Source organism: Hylaeus anthracinus, unplaced genomic scaffold, assembly GCF_026225885.1.
Source record: "Hylaeus anthracinus isolate JK02 unplaced genomic scaffold, UHH_iyHylAnth1.0_haploid 12002, whole genome shotgun sequence".
In the NCBI taxonomy this organism is placed as follows: domain Eukaryota; kingdom Metazoa; phylum Arthropoda; class Insecta; order Hymenoptera; family Colletidae; genus Hylaeus; species Hylaeus anthracinus.
The window spans coordinates 15,788,774-15,796,278 of NW_026534349.1; positions in this window are offsets into that span (position 1 = coordinate 15,788,774).

Genomic DNA, 7,505 nt, shown 5'->3' on the forward strand with positions numbered 1-7,505 from the left:
ACAGCTTCCAGCAGCGATATATCGCTCCTTGCCACTCAAAGGGCTAGACAATCATATTTACGAAGCAAGGAGACGATGCGCCAGAGACAACAATGCCAAGCATACTTAGCATAGCTAATTCTTTGTTGAAAGTAGTCGAACTAATACGAACTGTTCGAAGAGGGAATGGGATAATGCCAGAAGGATCGGCTAAGGGGATTAGCCAGAAGAACCTTATTTTCCTACTTTTTAAATGCAAATGAATGCATCGAAGGACGAGGGACAAGGAAGCGCAAATTCGATTCGACTGCGCGCGTCGAGCGTTCGAAGAGCGGGAAGCGACGTGTGTCCATTTGGAATGGTTAACGCAGCGGTAAAGAGAAGTGGAACGAAATTGGACGAAACTGTAGAAAAACCTAAAGGACGATAGGTACCTGGCGTGTACTCGGTGGACTCTAGCGAGCCATTTGGCGCACCCATTTCCCGATAGCTAATTACCGTGGGGTCATTCCACGTCAAATCGATCACTTTTTGCGGTCGTTGTCAGGGATTTTATTGAAACTGAAATATGATGCGGCAAAAGTGAAATGGGAGGAGGGATTAGTCGTCGTTTTGCTCGAATTTCGAATTTACTCTACCTTTACAATACGTGAGTGGCAAAGCCTTTGCGCTTCATTAATTTCGCAATTTATTTTTTAATGATTAATTTTCGATGATCGATTTTTCGATGTACATTTTCTATTATACTAAAATTCCTCTCCTTTGTTAAAGTAAGAAACGGGTGGTCTTTTGTATATCCCGTGTCACAATTTGCTCGCGAAAATCCACGAATGAGCCTATTTCTGGAAGATTCGTGTATGAAACGAGGTTAGTTCCGTGATGGGCGTTTCATAATTGACATAACGAGCCGTTAACGACTCTGGCGCGGTCTGTTCTAAGTAATTGAACCACGTACTCGACTGCTAAATGAAGAAATACGTTTTAGCACTTTTGTTAAGAAAAATAGCTTCGCGAAAGGATGCTCATACATCAAATAATGTTTAATTACTTAAATTATTTCTCACCCAAACAGCAAAAATTTCTATTATTTAAGTATTTGAGAGAGAGAGAGAGAGAGAGAGGGGAGGAGAGAGGGAGAGGGGGAGAGGGGGGAGAGGGGAGAGGGAGAGAGGGGAGAGGGAGAGAGGGGGAGAGGGGGAGAGGGGGAGAGAGAGAGATAGAATGAAGGAGGTGAATGAATTCCTCGCGTATCTAATCCGATGGCTAATTTTATTTTGAGATTTTCAATATTTTTGGCATTTCTACCGGTCTAATTTATTTCGGTCCAAAATCGATCATTCCTACGGATCTCTTTGACCATCCCGCGCTACCAGTTGAAATATCTCTAATTTTCTCGTCGTCTTCGAAATCTCGAGGGCACTTACAGACTGGAGGGAAAAGAAAAGAAACGAATACTACGTTGCGGCTAGCGTTACTTTTACGATGCCCGCTGTATGCTACTATTGCACGCCGTACCTCGAGTCTCGTCGGTCTCGGTAGGCTGTTACATAATGATTTAACGCCGCAAACCGGTAATCTCATTTCAAAATAGCCTTCTTAGCCGGGTATTAACGGTCGAATGCAATAAACCGTGCGACGCAATTACAAAGCGAATCGCTTCAACCTCAGAAGCTATTACAGCGGTTATGAGTAATTAAAGTCGATAGCGTTACCGCGCCGTTTTCCGAGGGAATTCGCGATGTTATCGTTCGGTAGACCGCTCGCGATTATCGGCACGGGGGTATAAGACGTCTGACGATTCATCCGTGTACCCGATTATAAAAGAGACGGAATTACGATTTGCGGGAGAAATTTGATGGCGTCGCCACCCACCCCGGCGCCCGTTAATGCAGGTCTCCGAAAGGGAACATCCTTCTTGGGATTTTCTTGAAATTTTAATCCTATATCGCCAACAACTCTGGTTACACCAGCTCGAATATTCAGAGGGCTCAACCGTTTCGGAGCGGAGGTATTCATTTTCAGAGTTTTAATTATTAATACGTAATCTCTATAAAGCCTTCGTTCTTACATCACAAAAGTTACATTTTCATTCGTACCGTTGAAAGTATTTTTAGAATTCTTTTAAAAATGTAACTCGTGCCCGTAAAACTAGTACGGGATACCACGAAGAAAGATTGGAGGTGGGCAATCGTTTTCTACGTAAATCAGAGGAACTCGAAGTGTAGATAGTCCCGTGCAACTCTCAGGATAGAAGGAATTTTAGTAAAATTGAAATACGCGAGAGAATTTTAATAGTACAGTTTATTAATTACTGAAACGTTATACACATGCATGCAAATAATTTGTGTTTTCCTCTTGGCTCAAGTATAGCCTGCAACATTTTCAACGTGCTTCGCGTGGCAGTAGCTATTATATGCTGAATGCCCTCATCGTTTGGCAAATATTTGAAATTGCTATCGGTATACAAGTGTTTCGAGCCTCAAACATTCTTCTCGACAGTATTCGATTCCATGAACTAATTATACTACAAATGCGAGGGAAGGGGGAGCTTCAACTTTAATTCGTTGTTAATGATATAGTTGTATAAGTAACATTCTAGGTACCGTCTATCCAAATTCAATAACGACGGAGAGTAGTTTGGTCTTGGAAGCGACGCGTTTAGCGTCCGGTGAAAAGACGACTGATCAATACTCGCGCGTCAATTTGAAGCGGGTTTTGAAGTTGATGGACGCGCGGTAGGCCACTTGAGGCATCGAAACGCCACGGTTGTGAACGTCGCTTAAGCTGGCTCGGTATCGACACGCTTGGGAATTGGAGCTGCTAGGACAGCTGCTGCTAAAGTATGCATGAACGGAGACTGTTTTGTATCCGTATAATCGGTGTGCGACTATTCCTTGTACACGTTGTTCCTCGTTGATCGAACTGCTACATTTGTTGCGCTGCGGCAGTGGTGTGCAACGTCTGGCCCGCGAGCCAATCCCGCACTTTTGTCAAGTTTATCCAACGCGCAAAGTAAATAGAAATAAAAAACAAAGTGCAAGATTACTGTGGTCGGTATCACTCGACGGAGACAAGGCAAGATAGTCATATTTTACATCGTTCACGTCGGTAACATTGCATCGCTATTTTTGTAACTCCCCTCCATGGTATTCAACTGGAAATAAACAATAAAAAGCGGATAGCCGTGATCAACAATCCGGCCGCAACGTGGCTCAATATATATAAATGCATTTTATCGTGTTTCTCCACTTTGATTGTTTGCGTATTCCGAAGAGAACCACGGACTAGTGGTCGAAACGGAAATAGCAACCATACAGGCGCACGTCGGGGCTGTGTCCTGTAAAGCAAAATACTATAGAAAGTATTTTCTGCAAAATAGAGCCAGGAACGTATCCAAAAATCCATAGAAAAAGCATGAACGTGTAATTCGTTAACTATATTCTAAGGAATACGTCAACCTTTGTAGGGCAGAACTTCCGGGACATTTGTTTTACTTTTTTTTTTTTTGTAAAAAAAGTGTGAGGTTGAAACTCAAAGATACGAAATTCTCGCCTTTTTCTTAGTGGCAACAACGAGTATCAGTGACCTATAAAGGGTAACAGGAATTTATTAAATGAGATTCGTGTAACGTTTTAACCTGAGATTTATTTTATGCAAGATTTATTTAAGCGCATTTCCAACATTTCTATGTATCAGAAAAGCCATGAAATGTTAAATCAGACGTGATCCTTTTATCGAGATCCACTCGCAGAAAAATTCCCTTTTATCTGGAGCGGCTTTGGCGAAAGATTTGGCACGATCGTCGGGAGAGGATAAGCACGGAATGAAAACTCATTCTTGGCGTGACTCGCCGCGAAGAAGGAGTGGGACGTGGCCGCGATGGACTCGGCAATAAAGTTCACGCGGTAATTAGGAAGCGAGCCACTCCTTCGCGGATCTAGGCGTGCATTATTTACGGGAACGCTCCGACACAGGGACGGTTGCGGCTGTGGCGATGCTGGTGGCGACGGGCGTCGTCAGCTACCGCGGGTGGGGTTCCACCGCCGTGCTGTCTGCAATGTGCAATGCATCGCAATGCACCCGCGATACGAAACCACTCGGAGTTTTCACGGAGTTGCATCGTTGCGTCGTTGCGTCGTTGCACGGTTGCACCGGTGCCAGCTTCGTTCCGCTTGTAACGCGTTCGCGAGCAACGGGGATGGAACGAGGCGGAACGAGGATTCCACGGGAATGGGAAAGGGGAAAGAAGGCGAACAGAGGGTAGATGGTGGGTTATAGCGTGGTACAGTGGGTGGGAGAGGGTCGAAAAAGTTTTATCGAATGCGGTCGTACCGCCTTCGGTGTTACGAAACACAATTATCTTCGTAACGTCGGTTACACCGAGTATCTTGCGCGTATCCCAAGTTGGATTATCCTTGACGAGTGGATCGTATAACTCTTCCACAGCATCGAACCGAGGTCGCTGATCTCTCTGCTGGGGGCGTACGTGCGAATCACTCGCCCTCCCACTTTCAGCGGGGTGGCGGTATCGGACAAAGTTACTCGTACGACTCCTAACTACGCCAAACAGGTTTCGGTTCGAACACGACTCGTACATTAAAGGTTAGGCTCCTTGTCGGAAAGACGAGGTTGGAAGGAAGGGCCAGTTTGAGCCAAGTCGAGGACTTTGACACTGGGGAACGACTCGTGGCCGGAACTCGGCCCGCGTAAAAGTCGAAAGCCGCGTCGACGAAATCGATCCCGACTACTTTCGTTCCGAAGATCATCCATGTAATCGTCGAAAAGACTTCGCGCGACGGGGGACGATTGTTGCAGCTTACCTCCGCGGGGCTGGTATCTCGTAATATACGGGGTGTTTACCTACCGCTGGTGAATTATTTATGGCGTGGATCTGTAGGCTACAGCGAGAGGAAAACTGAGAACGAAGAAATCGTGTACGAAGCTTTGCTTTTTGATTTGGTTTGTGGAGTATGAAAATATATATTTGTCGTGGATACTTTAAAAAGTGTTTACCTTGTAAATAAAATCTTCATTCACGTTACATACTACATCTTTCCAAAGAATTGTATAGACATTGTCATCTCTATGACTTAAAATGTAACTTAAATGGAAGCCTCTCACTTGGAGAGCGAGATGGTTTCTGATCCCGAAACGGGGGTAGAAAATTATATCGATATCCGAGACACACCTGTATTTTATTTTCTTCTGGCGATAGTTTCATTCACATATCGATGGTTCGAGTGCGTTCGAGGAGCACGTTCCTGGAAAACTGTTAAGGTTTACATCGAGAAGACGAGCGTTACATGGAAATGAGGTTTCGCGTTGCACTACCAAACGGAACAAGGTATCGCGTAATAATCGCATCCGTTTTGGGGCGTAGTTGAGCAGCCTGCGAGCGTCGGTGACGCCCCACAGGGCTGACTAGCGCAATAGATCGTGTCGTAGCTCGTTGCCTTGTCGTCGACGTCTAACTGTTATTAACGACCTGGTAGCTGCGTCTTTGTACTTTTGAAGGTATCGCGTGAAACGGAAGAGAAACATATGTAGAATACAGTTCACGTGGATCGAAGACGCAATCGGTGAGTATCAAGTGTTTCCACGTTCCAATGGAATCACTTTGCTTTTGTATCCCTTTCCATTCCTCCTACATATTCCCATCAATTTCCTTCCCATTTTTCATACATTTTTCGTTCACTTTTTCTACATTTTCCTTTCACTTTTCTTACGTATTTCTATCATATTTCCTACATTTCTTGCATGATATGCAAAGAGGTGGCACGAAGAGTTCATGGTACGTATTAAATTCTAGAGCGATTTTACATTTTGGTATCAGGAGAACATGCTACGCGAGGAGGTGGCACAAATAATAAAATGCATACATACCTCGTCGACTTTTGTTGACATACTTTTTTTTAAATATAGGTACCAGGAAAAGATTTAACGAACTTTAACTTTTTCGACAGATTACCAATTTTTGTATCACTTTCAACGCTTCACTGCTTTCACTGCTTCTCACTCCATTCGACGATCATTTACACATCAAGTGTCGACATCGACTGCCAGCACTTTACAATCCGTTCGGTAACAGCACGGTATAGAAATTTCTGGAGTGTTCCAAAATTGTCGATGAATCGCGGTAAGATGTCATTTCATTTATAATTATATTCCCATAGTCGGAAATTAGGGGTATTTTGATTAAAAGGAAAAAGAAAACGAAAAATAAGTTGTTTAACCATTTTTTTTCTTTTGTTTTTCTTTTTTAGATATTCAATTGAAACGTCAAAATACCACAGAGAATAAGGAAATTCAATTCGCAGGCGCATGCGAGAGCAAGCACGGTTGGATCAGGTTATATCTTCGACGTAACCTTATCGAATATTATCAATCACCACTTATTACTGTTTATTATATGCAATTACATTATAGCCTGTACGAAAAAAAAAATAGAACGTAGGGTTAATATTCTTGAGATCGTATGTATGGTCGAAGAATGTAATGTAACGTAATATGTATTCTAACCTAACCTATGTGAATAGTGGCTGAGAAATTGTCTTACTTCTTGTCTCATTACCTATGTAAATAAATGAACATGTGAATTGCGGGGAAGGTAATCTAATCCAGAACCAGAGCTTCTCTCTGAGTGGGACTTTTATTGCTATTAACCCTTTGCACTCTGCGAACAGGAGTAGCATTACAATAAATATTATAACTTTGTAGTCTTTTTGGTATCACTAGACTTGATTATTAATTCTTTCAGTTTTCTGGAAGCAATAACACCACTGGAAACATAAAGGATATATCTTACGATATGTATATGTCCCATGGTGTAACATATATATGTATTATGTAACGTATATCGAATAATAAACTGTCTTATAAATAATCTCCCAAATATTCAGATAAATTCTTATTCACAATCCTCCCTATTAAACCCATAAATCAATTCCTATTTTCCTGCAAGTGAATTACATGGCGTAGGATTCAATTGATGTTATAGCATAAATGTGTTATATACATATAACTAAATAATGGACATACTCTACATTTTGCCATCAGGAGAACATAATATGCAAAGAGGTGGCACGAGGAATTTTTGGTACGTATGAAATTCTGGCTCGAATTTTACTCCTGGTATCAGGAGCACATGATATGGGAGGAGGAGGTGGCACGTTTGCGCCTGAGAGCAAGCAACCGGTCCGACATAACTGTCAGTACAGGTTGCTTAATTCAAGGGGCTAATTTTCGGTATGTTTTAAAATTCTGGCCGATTTTACATTTTGGTATCAGGAGAACATGATATGCGGAGAGGTGGCACGGTTGCGCCTACGGGCAGGCAACCTGTCCGACATGTCTGTTAAAATAGGTCGCCTAATTCAAGGAACTAATTTTCTGTACATCACGAGATTCTGGCCGATTTTGCACTTTAGTATCAGGAGCACATGATATGCGAGGAGGTGGCACGTTTGCGCCTGGGAGCAAGCAACCGGTCCGACAGATCTGTCAGTACAAGTTGCCTAGTTCGAGGG